This window comes from Rousettus aegyptiacus, unplaced genomic scaffold (assembly GCF_014176215.1).
Source record: "Rousettus aegyptiacus isolate mRouAeg1 unplaced genomic scaffold, mRouAeg1.p scaffold_m13_p_5, whole genome shotgun sequence".
Lineage (NCBI taxonomy): Eukaryota > Metazoa > Chordata > Mammalia > Chiroptera > Pteropodidae > Rousettus > Rousettus aegyptiacus.
Window position 1 is genome coordinate 100,823,480 of NW_023416308.1, and position 14,728 is coordinate 100,838,207.

The window sequence follows — 14,728 nt, forward strand, 5'->3', positions numbered from 1 at the left end:
GAAAAGCAAAACTCCCCTGATGGTTTCTATGTGCCTGAAAGGTGTGAGAACTAACCTCGTACAAGATGATAATGAACTTGTAACCGTTTAGTGCCCTGAACAAGGAAACCCAACAAACAGTAGTTATACTTTTACTTACACGATCTGGTTAAATCCTCACAGCCACCTTTTGAAGCGGGTACTATAACATGCCAATTTTAGAGATGAAGATACTGAGGCTCAGAAAGATTTAATGACTTGTGCAAGGTCACACGACAAGTAAAAAGTGGAGTCGGGCTTCAGACTCAACTCCATGTACCCACGAAGTCTGTGTTCAAACACTATGCATTGTTCTCTTTCCGCTAACTCATCCACTGCCTGATGGGCCTTTACTTGCCATTTATCTCACACTATTTTCCCTCGTGGCCTTGTCAACCCGTCTACATTTTCACAACGACAAGAGTTCCTGTAAAACCTCTTTTGTGTCTTCCTGACCCTCTTGTGTTTGATTCTCCACAATTCCATAGGGTGATTCTTCAAGATGGGTGAGAAGGGGCGACCAGACCAGCTAAATCTTGGTTTAGCTAACCCTTGGCGGGATCCCCAATCCATTTCTCAGGAAGAAGATACCCTATATTTCCAAAAGAACAAATTATTCACGTAACATTTCTCCTAAAAAAGTAGAAGGTGAATTATTAAATCATGCTTTAGACATTTAAGGTATTACTGTTTCCAGTTATCCAAGAGTGAAAGGAACCTAATCGGGTCCATTGAACCTGACTCTGAAATCTGATTCTGCGTTCCTCACCTAAACACCACAAAGTCAAAAGCCTACAACCACCAAAAGAAATGATCAAACGTATGAAAAAATATATATACAAAGATGTGCATGACAGTGTGGTTTATGATATGATATGTTAGAAGTAACTTAAATGTCCAACAATAAAAGATTATTTAAGTCTATGGCATAGGACACTGAAGATTTTTGAATATACAAACCAACCGAGGCATTAAAGTTATATTAAGAAAGAATGTAGTGGGGAAAAAACTGACAATTCTAAATAAAAATTTCAGACTTTTAAAATACTATCTGTACTTTTACAAAAATAACAGGCACAGATTTAAAGGACATAAGCTAAAATTATAACAGTAGTGGAATTTATGGGTGATTTTATTTATATTTTACTTTGTGCCTTTTTGGGCTGAAAGGTTTTTTTGTGTGTGTCTTTTTCTCCAAGAAACATTATCTTTATAAAAATTGTTATGAAAGAGATAAGCCTTAAGGAAAAGGCTACCAGGGTCAGGGCAATGAGGATGTTCTCAGAGCCAGCGGAGAATAGAAAAGGACAAGCAGCATATGCGTGGGTGGCAGCCCAGACTCGGGTGTCCACGGTCTGGGTTTGGATTTCGGTTCTGTTATTCACTAGCTACATAACGGAGCAGGTCACTCAACTTCTCTGCGTAGTTCCATGTCTAGAAAACAGGAATGTTAATGATAGTACCTGTCTCACGGGGTTGTTCTGAAGGTCATATGAGCTCATATACATGAAGCATTTAAGACGATGCCTCGCACAGAGTATATTCTACGTAAGTTGTTGCTATCGTCATAGTACCAACCACTCGAGAGCCACCTTAGCACGTATCAAAGGGCCTGATGCACAGCGGATGCTTGATCAATGCCTTCTGAATGGTGCCCACTGAATGCCAGAGGGCAGTGGCAATGTTCTGAGGTGCGGGCCCCATGTTACCATCTCACTCGCGATATGTATATTGCATGACGTCTCCTTTCAGGCCACGTCCATGGGGCTTCTTAGTGCCGAGGGGACAGCAGTTGTTCTGGTGGCGTGTTTGGAGCGCTGAAGCTTAACAGTATCAGGGCGACAGTTGAGACACCATTGCCACAGCATAATAACGTTTAGCAGTGGCCTGCCATCTTCCCCCACGGCCCTAGTCAGGACTTTTTTGGTGGCTTGAAAGAAAACACACTCACACAAGTGAAAACAAAAGAGGAGGGTACGGTATTATTAAGTATACATCTCCTGGAATCAAAGAACGAGAAACAAAATAATAGAATCTCTCTTGTCAAATGCCATTTGGGCCAGTGCTTGGAATGACTGATCAACAAAGTTGGTTAGAGCTGGGAATGATTTTTTTTTTAAATGATACTGTAACATTATATATATTTTAACTAAAAATGTATGAAAACATTAATTTGCCAAACTCTGAATGACCTCAGATCCCATGTGGAATATGGAAGATGACTATTCTCATCCACATGGCTTGCTCCTGGTTTGCCTGAGTTCTGACCTCACCCTTAGAATCCCACAAGTCTTTGAAAAGCAATGTACAGATAAATGAATATAACCTCCTCCTTCAGGAATAAGAAAGACTAACCCAGAGGCCATCTGCACAACATATGGCCATAATTCAAAATGACAGGCACATATTATATCCAAGAATCCTAAATGAGTCCAAGACAGTTTCAGCTTTGGACCAGTGGATTAGAGAACATTGATTCATCATTGAGGCTTACTCGTTTGTTGAGTTACCTATCCACTTGCCACGTGGCATATTCATCATTGCCCCAACTTCCAAGTCTTCAGAAGATTCACCAACTTTGGGGGTGAAAAATACCATCACAGAAGTTTGGCCACTAATCTGGTTGTGCTTTGGACCATTACACAAAAAACTGAGAACTTGAACTATAGAATTTGAGGGGAAGAAAGAGATTTTTAGAAACCCACTCATCATCCTCATATTCTACATATGAAAAAAGGAAAGCCCGGAGAGGTCAAGGTGATGTGCCAAGGCGAGGAAGTCTACAGTCAGAGTCTGAGTGCAGTATGGTTTTCCCTACACTGCTGTGTGCTTAATAGGTAACCATCTTCTCAAATATGGCACAATTCATAGAGGGGCACTTGTTTAAATCCCCCAGAAATATGTGGTTTATAGGAGGATAAACTAAAAAAGTATCATAAAAAAATTTACCCACACGCTGAATGACTAACAAGATCATTCTATATGTGGGCTTCAGAGTGAACTAGTGAGAGAGTGAAATAGAAATATCCAAAAATAAAAGTTCTCCCCTTACCTCTTTGTAAGTCGTAACTTAAAAAGTCCAGTAAATCTCCAGCTCAAACCACCCTTGCCCTCCCCTTTATGAATGAGGAAAATTGATGGGTTTTTTTTAGTACCCAGAAGGGCGATAACAGGTGTTGACAGCCTAGGACATGACGAGCACATCACAGATGGTTTCTTCTTTTATCCCCGTCACAACCTTGCGAGGAAATAATTATAACCTTATCTTTTCAGATGAACAAACTGAGGCTCAGAAAAGGTAGGCAATTTCTCCAAGGCCACACAGCTAGGCTGTTTCGTTCCTCCCAGGCAGAAAATCGTGCAGAAGGGACACAGCTGGCAGTCAAATGATCTTTTGGGGATACCTTAAAGATACACTGTTTGGGACCGGTGAGTTATCTCAGAGCGCCAGTTCTACAATGTGCCAGGCCCGCCCTGCTCTCCTGACATGCTCTTTCCCCAAAATGTGTTCCTTTCAAAGGCACAGAGCTTAGTTTCACTTCTCTCTGGTTCCCTGGATTCTCCTGAGCATCTTCTAACCAACTTACATAATAATTAAAAAAAAAAAAAACCCTTAACACTACAGGAATTTGTCTCATCAGAATTAAAAGAATTTAGAAAGAGGAGACAGAAAGCAAGGAACAAATTTACCAGCCTGTAAATTTTTTATTTTTCCTGGCCTTTAACCATATCCCTTGCTATATTTCTTTCCCACCACTAAGTTTTTCTCTTCAATGGAATACCTATAATCTTAGGCCCATCTTGCCTTCTCTCATCCCTCACTCTTTTACTGTGTCAGAAAAAGAACATGTCTCTTTACAAGTACATATTTTCTAGACACTTTCAGACATGGGCACCCTCGGACACCATTGCAATCAAGTTCAGGGATGTCAGTGTAAACCTACACTCAACACCGAGGAAAAGACACCAATAGGTTATTTCTTGGTGGCATTTTTAAGCATTTTATTTTGAAAGAAAGCAAAAGAAAAAAGTCCATTCTTATTTTTGAAAATAAAAACAATCAGCTTTAAAAGGTTGTGTTCTGAATATCCTAAGAGATTTCAGGAGAGTGAACAACACAGGAGAAAAACTAATACATGGCCTAGGGGTCAACCCTTCTAATTATAACAGCTAACGTACTGTTACCAGGAACTTCTCCATGTACTCGATATCCATTTATCTTCACAGCCACCCCTAAAAGATTTGGTTCTAGTATTGAACCATTTTGCATGTGTGGAAATTGAGGCTCAGAAAGTTTAAGTAAGTTACCTTGAAATTCATTTGTCTGAGAAGCTTATCCATGGCTAACACGCAGCTCTTCGTAATTTAAAGAAAAATGAGGGTAGCCCTTTATATCTCAGTAAGTTGGAAACATGCCTTTTCTGATTTTCTTGTCCTCCAGTGGCCTTTCTCATTCTCTCAGGGAATTGGTGTATGAACTTATTACTATTGCCATAGATAGCTGTCATAATTTGTGGGCAGGAATGGGTCAAATCTTTCTGGGACTAAAAGAAAATGCCAGGTTACGCATGCTGCTTCTGGAAAAGTGACTCAGAGAGAGGCCCAGCCTTTTACATAAGCCCAAAATGCCAGGAAAATAGGGTCTTTGGCTGCTGAAGAGGATCCCGTGCAAATGGCTGGCTCATTTGGATCTTCCCTCTGAATGGGACGAGGAGGCAGGCACATCTCCATTTCGCAGTGCTGTGACCACTCGTGCTATCAGAGTGCCACGGTACCTTCCCCTCGAGGACAATGAGTGTGTAACTGACCATGACCTGGACAAAGCTCACTAATAATTCACTTCTGGAGAACTGTCAAAACAATGCTGGTTACCTTGGCGACAACTTAAAGTCCTTATGTGTTTTTGTTTTGTTTTGTTTTAAAAGCATCCAAAAAATGTGGCCATTTTTTCATGAATGTGGAATTCCTGACAGAAACTGTATATGGGTGAGGGTGAGATGTGAATGGTTGAGAAATCTTTAAAACACAGTCTGTAAGTCATTAAATATCAGGACATTGAAAGAAGGGAAACGAAATGTATTTCTTGGCTTCACACCGCACCCTTCTGGAAGGAAGAGGAAGTGAAAAAAATATATCATTTCTATTACTCAATTGGCTGTATTATTATGAAAACGGATTCGTATCAAAAATTCACACATAAAAGCATTTTTCCACCCTTAAACTTTTTTCTCTCAACATATATTTCCCCCAACTAATCTTTACCACAACCTTATAAGGCCAGAATTACTGTCCCCATTTTACCAATGAGGAAGCTGAGTCTGGGGGATGATGGCCTGAGGCCCACAGTCTAGAAGTGGTGCAGGCAGGATTCATACCCAAGTCAGCCAGAATCTGTGTTGTTTCTATAGACCAATCCCTTGGGAAAGGAAGAAAACTAAATCCAGTTAAAGGGTGGGGCTTACCCAGAATTTATTTCAGGAAAACGGATCTTAAATAATTTTTACTTTTAAAATGCCTTTCATCACATAGCTAATGAGCAGGTGTAGATGAGTTTTATCACTTTCCTATTTTCGTTTTTTATGGGATTACAAGCCAGACACACAACAAGCTCTTTTTCATTTCACTCTGAATAATTTTAGACATACTATTACGGAAACATAGCTTCCCCTCTGTACTGGGAGCTGTTTGAGCCCAGGACCTGAACCTCCGTCACCTTTGTTTTTGGATACTCAGATAAAATGAGCTGAAGCATCGATGAAAGAATCAAGAAGAGAATGAAATACTTTAAAGCGATATCTCTTTAACTTTTGATTCAAATATTCAAAAATTCCAAGCAACGAATGACTCATGACACTGAGATCACAGGGTGAATGGACCCAGGTTCCCTTCCACACTAACAGGATCGTCCCATCCAGGGGGAAGACCCAGCAAGGCCCCATTCTCCAGCGGGGTCCGTGGTTTTATTCTTACCCCAAAGCACTGCTCAGGTTTGGGGTCTTGATCACGCATTTCAACTCTCCAGGCATCCGTCTGCTATCTGTACAACAAGGATTTTTTTGAAACTAAGTACAGAGATAGTAAAGTTTAGTGCTGAGAATTTTGATGTGTATTTTTTTAAAAGATCAGCATGACTTTCAGTAACTAACTGGTCTGGCTGGTTTCAGACATTCATTCATTCAAGCCACAGAGAGCTTTGGCACAGCCACGCACAGTCTGAATAAGGAAGAACCAAAACACCTCAATCAGCCTGATTTAAACTTAACAAAATAAAAGAAAACCCTGGATTTAGCATGTAAAGCTGTGAATTTCAAACATGTTTGACAACAACCTAGTAGAAGAAACAAGTCTTTTCTCATCATGACCCAGCACACACACATGCAAACACACATGCATGCACGCACAAACGAAACTGCAGGAAACAACCATGCCCTGTCTATATGCAATGTACTCTGATAGTTTCTATCATCCTCTATTTCATTTTTAAAATTTGACTTTTTTAATAAATGGATTTCTTGACCTACTAAATGGTTATGACCTATACAGCTTGAGAAGCACTATCCGAAGCTGGGCTATGTTATACAGTCACTGAGCACTTGAAAGGTGACTGGTATGAAATGAGAGGTGCTGTGAATTTTAAAGACACAGCAGATGGTTAAATATAGTATGAAAAATTAAAGTAAAAGTATACCTCATTAATGATTTTTCATATTGATTACACGCTGAAATGATAATAGTTTGGATAATTCAAAGTAAATAAAAATACATTACTAAAACTAATTTCACCTATTTCTCTTTTTGCCTGTGGCTACAAGAAAATTTAATATTATATACATGACTAACATTATATTTCTATTGAACAGCACTGACCCAGAGCAGGATCAGCAAACTACTGCCCAGGGGTTGAATCCTCCCTGCCATTTCTTTCTGTAAATAAACTCTTCTTAAAACACATTCACCCTCCCTCATCCCGTGTTGTTCAGTAGTTGTGATAGAGGCCCGCTAAGCCAAAGATATTTACTCTCTGGCTCTTTGCAGAAAAAGTTTGCTGATCCCTAACAGAGCATTGGGTGCCTATCATCCGCCAGCCATTGTACCAGGCTGTGTGTGTGTGTGTTATTTGACCTGATACTGTTGACAATCCTAAAAGAGGTGTTTTATTACCGAATTTTACAAATAAGGCTCTGAGCAATTAAGTAATGGACTCCAGGTTACCCAGCTGGACAGCAGGTACCAGAGCTAGGATTTGAACCTGTGCCAGTCTGATGACAAACCCTGTGCTATCATTTCTGCTTCATGTGCACCTGCCCCTGCTCAAAACAACCCCTTCCTACCTAGATATAGCACAAAATTCCACTTTGCAGCTGAGGGAACCAACTAACCCATCTGACTGACAATCAGTCCAGATGGAAATGAGGAAGGTCTGGGAAAGAAGGCCTCTCCTTGGGGAATTTACGGGTTGTAAATGTTCTTTTAGTGACCAAAATGTAATCATTTTAAGCCTCTCCTCAGTTAAATTACAGTTATTCATTAAGATGCTTTCTTTTTCATTTTCAACTCTAATATCTTAACTTAGGGCTTCAAACCTCAGATTTGATTAATCCCAGATATCCAAACAAAATCACCTTGAAAAAAAAAAATAAATGGGAAAGACTGAAAAATTTACAGGGGCTATCATCAAATATAAAGCAATTAACAAAATAGTTTTCAGAGAGATACTCTATTTTGGCAAATAAATAAAATCACTTATAACTGTGTGTGTGTGTTGAACAGTATTCTCAAGGGGTGTGCGGAATTCTTTTTGCCTATATGCACTTTTAAATGTATGTTACAAGTGAAAATGTATCACTTGCAAATGTTTTAAGTTTCCTGGTGAAGAAGCCGTGCACATTTTCTGTTTTGTTTTTCAGGGGCACTGCAGGACTTCCACCGATTTCCACGTAGGAAGAAAGCACAGAGAAGGTGAAATCAAGCAAGCCCGAAGGAAACCCGCTGTCTTCAGAGCTCGGTCAGGAAGCCTAGGGAGGCCTCCCACCGTCTTTGAGAATAAGTGGGGCTGCAGCGCCCCCCTGTGTCCAGAGCGTTGGAAGTCACCAGCGGTGGGCTTCTGCCACTTTGGCGCACGGGGTCCTCCTGAGCAATCCCCATGCAGACTATATTAGGAATTTCTAGGGCCAAATAGTATTTATGCATTTTGAGTTTGCTATTGCAACTTACGCTTGCCAGGCCAGACATGTGAGAGAGCTTGAGCTCCCAATCTTTAGGCTGCCTAAATACAGGCTTCCAGAGTTCCCTGCCTCTTTTCCCAGTGGCAGGTTTGGGAAAGCCTCGTGGAGGGGATGCCCCGAGTCCCGCAGAGCCTCCTCCATCCAGGCTTGGCATCTTCATGGTCTCTCTTTCTGGATGATTCGGCAGCAGCGAGGCGCACGCGTGTGCTTGCAGGGTGAGGGTGCATAAATGTGGCATTATTATACTTTGAAGATTTTACACCTTGAAGGTTCAGTTGCAAGGGATATAAGTACAACTGTGCTTTCATGGTAATATGTTTTTTAAAAACACCTTTTTTTTTTTTTTTGAGCACCTATTTTTTCCAACATGGTCAAATTTACAGATAACCTACCTTTACAATAGCCCTTAAAGGTAGATGCTATTATCTCTATATTATAGTAGAGATAGAGGAGCTCCCAGAAGCTAGATCACTCATCCAGAAAGTATCTGGTCCAAGATTCAAGCACATCCAGCTCCTCCTGGGTGCCAGGTGGCCTGTACTAAAGTTTGCGCCAGGATATGAGGATAGCAAGTAGTAGAAGAGCAAGATGTATTCTCTCCAGGCACCTGACTTCCAGGTTCCACCAGATGGCTATATCTGACTCACAGAGGGCCATCTTTAACACCTAGCAAAGTATTATTAAATAAATAGATGGCACCATATTTTACTGCTCTTTGAGCTAGGGTCTGGGTGATATTCCAGAAGATCCTCTGATTTCTAAAGCTGCCACACTGAAGACAGAGGTCAGCCCAGTCCCTGATCTGGCCTCTACCCACGGCTAATACAGGAGTCCCTTCCCTGGTCACTTCAATGTCAGAAGGCTGCAGGCCTAGCATCCACAGCCTATGCCTCTGTTCTTTCTGCTGCCTTACTGTCCTGAGCAGAGATAGCAAAATATAATTTCAAAATTTGTGTTTGCTGCTAGGCCTTTAGTAACTGAATTTAGTAACCAGAAAGAGGCAATCAGACAATATGTGAGGGATGTTTGAGCTTTAGCATTCCCTTTAGAGATGCGTGAGTGGATCCAGCACCCAAAATAACCAAATAAAAATGATCATAAAATGAATAAAACATGCATCTTAAAATGGTATATGGATATTAAGAAGACATCATAAAAGTTCATTTGCCTAAAATGTTCTAGTTTTAAAAGATGGAAGAAACTAGAGACTCCCTTTTATCATGCGTGTTTCTTTCACACATTTCCTCTTCCTCCCCCATGGCTTTCTTCTCATGGGAATGGCTAACGAGGTCCCGGCCCTTGAGACTCTTTTGTAACCATGACCAGGCATTCTCCAGTCCCCTCTAAAAGAAGACTTCTTTGTTCAATCCAGCCCTTCCTCCCTCATTTACAAGCTTACTTCCTTTCTCTCACCAACTCCTGCCCCAGCCCCTGAGCCAACCCTAACCTTAACACCAGGCTCTAACTTGTTTCAGAAGGTAAACTCCTCTGTCTCCTGTAAACCCCCCAGGATGGGCTCTTCCCAGCAACCCTCCAGCAACAGGCAGCACTGGGGTCCTGGTTTGCCGACAGTGTCTGCAGTGAAGGCCTGAGATCCTTGCTCTGCCCCTGAAGGAGCCCTCAGCCAGGTGTGGAGTGATCAGAGACATAGCCCACATAGCCCTTGGCCCTCCAAAGCCTCCACCTGCTGCTTAGGCACCTGCGAGACCTGCCACACCGCTGGGCACCTCCATGGTATCCATGCCCTCGAATGGTGGGCATGCAGACTTGGCATCCTGAGCCTGCTGGAGTGAAAGGCCACTTTCCAAACATATCAAAGTGCTAATAGCTAACTTAACTCTCCTGATTAAAAATAAACATTCCTTAGCTTCAGTCAAAGGAGCATGAACTTTTCAGCCTGTAGACAATGACTGAGTGACTCGGCAGAAAAAGCCAGAATGGGCCAGATGGCCCAATCCCTTCTTTTCCTCAGAGAGTTCACCTTATTTTCTCTAATTCTTCTATTCACTGCAAGGTCTCTGTCCCACCAGCCAGGAATGGGATGGAAGGCCAGGAAAATTCAAACCTGTCGATTCTGTTCTACTTAGTGGGAGTGGCCATGGCTATGCGGCCCCAGGACTTAGAGAGACACAGTATTGAGTCCCCCTTCTGTTGCTCCCTTAAGCCACTGGGAGGCTTAACAGGGAAGCAGGGAAATGAAGAAAGAACAGTGCATAATAAAGCTAAATTTGCTTTCTGTGGCAGATGGAGGATATGGCTGCAGAGCATATTGCCTTTAGAAAGGCAGTTCTCTCCTTTGTAGGTAGGTAAGCAGGGTGCACTGCCCCGTGGTAAGCATGGGCTGTGGTCTATGGTTACTCAAAGTTCCCCGGGAGCCAGGAGGAGGTCCGCTCTCACGGGGCCAGGGAGCGTCCTCCCCGCGGATGCTCTGGCTGTGCCGTTTATAGTGTTTAGCTCTGACTTCAGGAACACCTCACGTTGAGCAATTAGAGGCTGTCCCAGAGCAGAGAAGGCCATGGGACCCAAGGACAACACCCAGCTCCCGGTGGGCAGCAGTGGGGGGTACAGAAGGCAGTGGTGTTTGTGGGGAACTGATGGAGGGGCTCTTTACCTGGGCCAGCACAGTAATGAGTTCATCTCTCAGGAAACCTCCTATCGAAAGCTTAGGCTTTTTTTCCTCTGAAGCCCTGAGAAGAGGGATACTTATGCTTACTTCTTTTTAAAATCATTATGCCTTCTAGTTCTTCCCATGTCTTCAGTAAAGACCTCACACAACCCCTGGGGAGGCCCTGAGGAATTAAGGGACAAGAAAGCTAAGGGAAGTTCTGCATTCCCACCTTGCAGCTCCACCAAGACTGCTGGAGGGAGGGGCATCTTGCATGGACCCCAGAAAAGCCAGCATCTGGGAACAGAGGACCAAGGTGAAGCGAAGAACACAGGTAAAGCAGGCAACATGTCTTCTAACGCTCACCTACTGGGCAGAAGAAAAGCTCAGAATATGTCTGAACCACAGTCTTCAACTAACTTTAGGTGGGATAACCTTATTTTCTTCTTTCTCCCAGGATTTAAAAATCACGAAGCATATTGGGAAATATAACGGATAGCAGTCGATGGCAGAGCAAGGACTAAAACTCGGTCTCTCAACCTGTTTTGGCTGGACCGAACATTCTGGAACATTCTAAGTCCATAGTGACAACAAGCAGAAACACCTTATCACCCTTAACATGACACAGAAGCCGATTCTATCCCACATGCATTTCCAACTTTCACATGCACCGACAACTCCCGATTTTGAAGGAGATGGAACAAAAACGTGGTCTGAGTTTGGCAGACGAAACAGCACAAACTTGAAGCCCTGTCCATGGCGAGCGGTCCATCCCAAAGGATATTAAACCTACGGCAACTCCACGCCGTGTTTAGTAAAGCCTGCTCAAATAGAGATTTGGGTTTCACGGCTTGTCAGGTCATAAAAAGCAATGCCACTGCCTGTCTGTCTCAGAGGGGTGATGTGAGTTACCTAATCTTAAGAGAGCTAAATAAAGGCAGTCTTACCCTAAGCACAGAAGGCTTAGCCTCCTGCTCAGCTCCGTGGGGCTGGGAAACACGTGAGAATGGCTTGCATTTTGGAGAAAGCCCATTCACAGCCTCCTGAATGGGGAGGAAGGACACCATATTAGCCCCGCAGAGTCTGCCCATGGCTGAGTCACTATCCGGTTCAAGGAGAGACTTCATTTGGGAGAGTTGATTTGCATCAGCCTCCAAGTTACAAAATTAAAAAAAAAAAAAAAAATTCAGCTGCAATCTGTTCCTACCAGCCTGGAAAAAGCCGCTCCATCCACGTTGACCTTTAACGTGTCCTTATTACTCCTGTTCCTTTTCCTTCGGCTCCCAGAATCACTGTCCTCCCCCTTGTAGTTCCCTTTCGTCCTGAAGGAAGTCAAGACTTGGCCTTTAACAGACACTCAGCCCCCTACACACAACCCCTTAGACACATGGGAAGTGAAAGCAAGCACTTTCAATTACCTGTTCCCAGCACGTGGAGGGAGCTTTACCTACCCAAATAAGGAAGCCAAACTGGATGATCCTCCCTGTTTGATTGTTATGTAGAAGTCATCTTCCTAGAATTTAGGTAAAATACAACCAGACTGACCACAACTGGAGGTAGGGAGGGGCTGAGATAGGGAGCCAGTCTGGGCCTTGAGACATGAAGCTTCGGAATGTGAGGCACAATCCTTGCAGGAGGATGCCTGTGCCACAGAAGGATGCCTTTTCCAGTCGTGCGTGGCTTGTCCAGTCCTACTCAAAACAGAGGGGATGTTCAGGGCTTTCCATCCACAGCGAAAAGACAGCAAAAAGGAAGAAGCCAGCCCCAAGTAAAGTCAGGAGCCACCTTTTTACAGAAAAGCACCCCATAAAGAAGAGCTTGACCCTTAGAACTGCAGTGTGAACTCTGCACGATTAATGATAAAGAAATCTTGAGAAGGTTCTACAACTTGTATAAAAGCCCCAAAAAGGTCGTGACTACGTCAGCAAGGACTGATGTGGGATATAAAGAGGATGCATAAAATATGCAGAGCCAACTCAGGGGAAAAAAGTTTATTTTAACCAAGTGCAGGAGAAAGATATTTCTAAGTCTAAAACCGGCCCAGGTTTCGGCCAGGAATTAAAGTTCACACCAGAGCCATTCTATGTTACAACTACAATTAATAGACACTACAGCAAGGTAGACTCAAAAAAAACACAAATGCTTTCATTTCTTTGAATCTCCTGCTCCTCCCCCCCCCACCAGAGGCTGCACAATTAGGAAATATGTGTCAAAATGATAAATAATATGCACCATTTTACCCAGTGATTTCATTTCTAGCAATCTATTCTAAGGAAGTAGTGAGACAGGTTTGCTTAGATGTGTATCTACAAGGATGTTTATAATAGTGAAAACTTAGAAACAAGCTAAATATCTAATGATAGGAGATTGGTTTTAAAAGTCATGATATATCCACAAAATAAGACCACAGTCTTTAAACAAGGTGATAAATTTACTTATTAACAGATGTTCATAACACATTGCCAAGTCCAAAATAGATAATTTTTTGTCAGTTATTATAGGAGAAATTAGTTTATAGGACAATCTATATATAGGTTATGCTCCCATTTTTATTAAAAATGTACTGATATGTATATATACATAAGTCTGAAATGACATATATCAATGTTAAAGATTTTATCTCTCGTTAGTGAGAGAATAGGTGTTATTTTTTTTATCTTGTTTGTGTCTAAACAGTATGGATTTCGTGTATAATGAATAGATTTGTTATCAAATAAACTCTCCACCTTACAGAATGGTGCCCTAATATGGCTCACTCCTGTCACAAATCATAAAGGACAATCCCTGAAATATGAGAGTCCCATGAAAATTTAACAGAAATAACATTAAAAAAACACACAATCTTTTTAACTATTTCTTTTCTTAAAATATAAATTTTTTCATGCCTACTTGTATATTATTGTTTTACTTGGAAGTTACAGCATTCTTTTCTACAGCACATGTAAATTCCTTTTAAGGAGAAACCTGAGCAAAAACAGAACTGCCCCCTCTGAGGTTCGAACTCAGGACCTTCAGATTATGAGACTGACGCGCTGCCTACTGCGCTAAGGAGGCAGGTGTGAGTTTTTGTTCTCCCACATGCTAACTCACATAGTAAAACTGCACAACCAGCCATATTTGGAGCCAACTGCAACGGATCAAACACCCACTGAGATGCTTTAAGGTGGTTTAGGCATTGGAAATCTTGAACCACCCGTTGTTAGAGTTGATGGGGGAACTTCAGAGACGAAATCACAGATCCCCAGTGTTTGAAGAAACATGTCACCTAGTCTACCCACTTCTTCCAAGGCTTGGCTGCCTGCCATGGTGCCATCTGACCTAGGTCTAAACCCCCCTCCTGCCCCCTGTCTCTCAGCCCAACACTTTCTGAAACAATCTTTCTTATCTTTATAAGTTTCAGAAGACATCAATGAGTTTGAGCAGGACTCTTCTTGCTTGGAGAGACTCTGATATTACGAGGCAGTGATATAACAAAAATATTTGGTCTTTGTCCCTAGTTCCTGAAAGGTACAGTTCCCAAAACCATAGGACTCTCCAGAGTTATAAATATCTTTTGTAGGTTAATGAGATGACTGCTGGCTGAAGGAAAGACCTCTTGATAGCTTCAAGACAGGGACTGTCACCCAAAAGACCAAGGCATGATTAGAGGGTTGGAACTTTCCACCCTATCCCTAGCCTCTGAGAAGCTGGAGAGTTAACTAATGGCATACATTATTCATGGTGGCCAAGACATCAAAACAACTGAAGGACGTTTCGATAGATGATTGGGTAAAGAAGATGTGGCACATAGATACAATAGAATATTACTCAGCCATAAGAAAAATTGAAATACTGCCATTTGCTACACATGGACTGATCTTGAGAATATCAGGCTAAGTGA

The 14,728-nt window shown here is 42.2% G+C and overlaps 1 protein-coding gene and 1 non-coding gene across 3 annotated transcripts in view; both read right to left on the reverse strand.

Moving 5' to 3' along the window:
• The window catches only part of SLC1A2 (solute carrier family 1 member 2), a 140,338-nt gene that overhangs the window by 107,077 nt on the left and 18,533 nt on the right, over positions 1-14,728 (reverse strand). The gene's annotated exons all lie outside the window — the stretch shown is intronic.
• On the reverse strand, positions 13,830-13,902 carry TRNAM-CAU. The gene has a single exon. It is a non-coding gene; the product is annotated as a tRNA-Met (tRNA).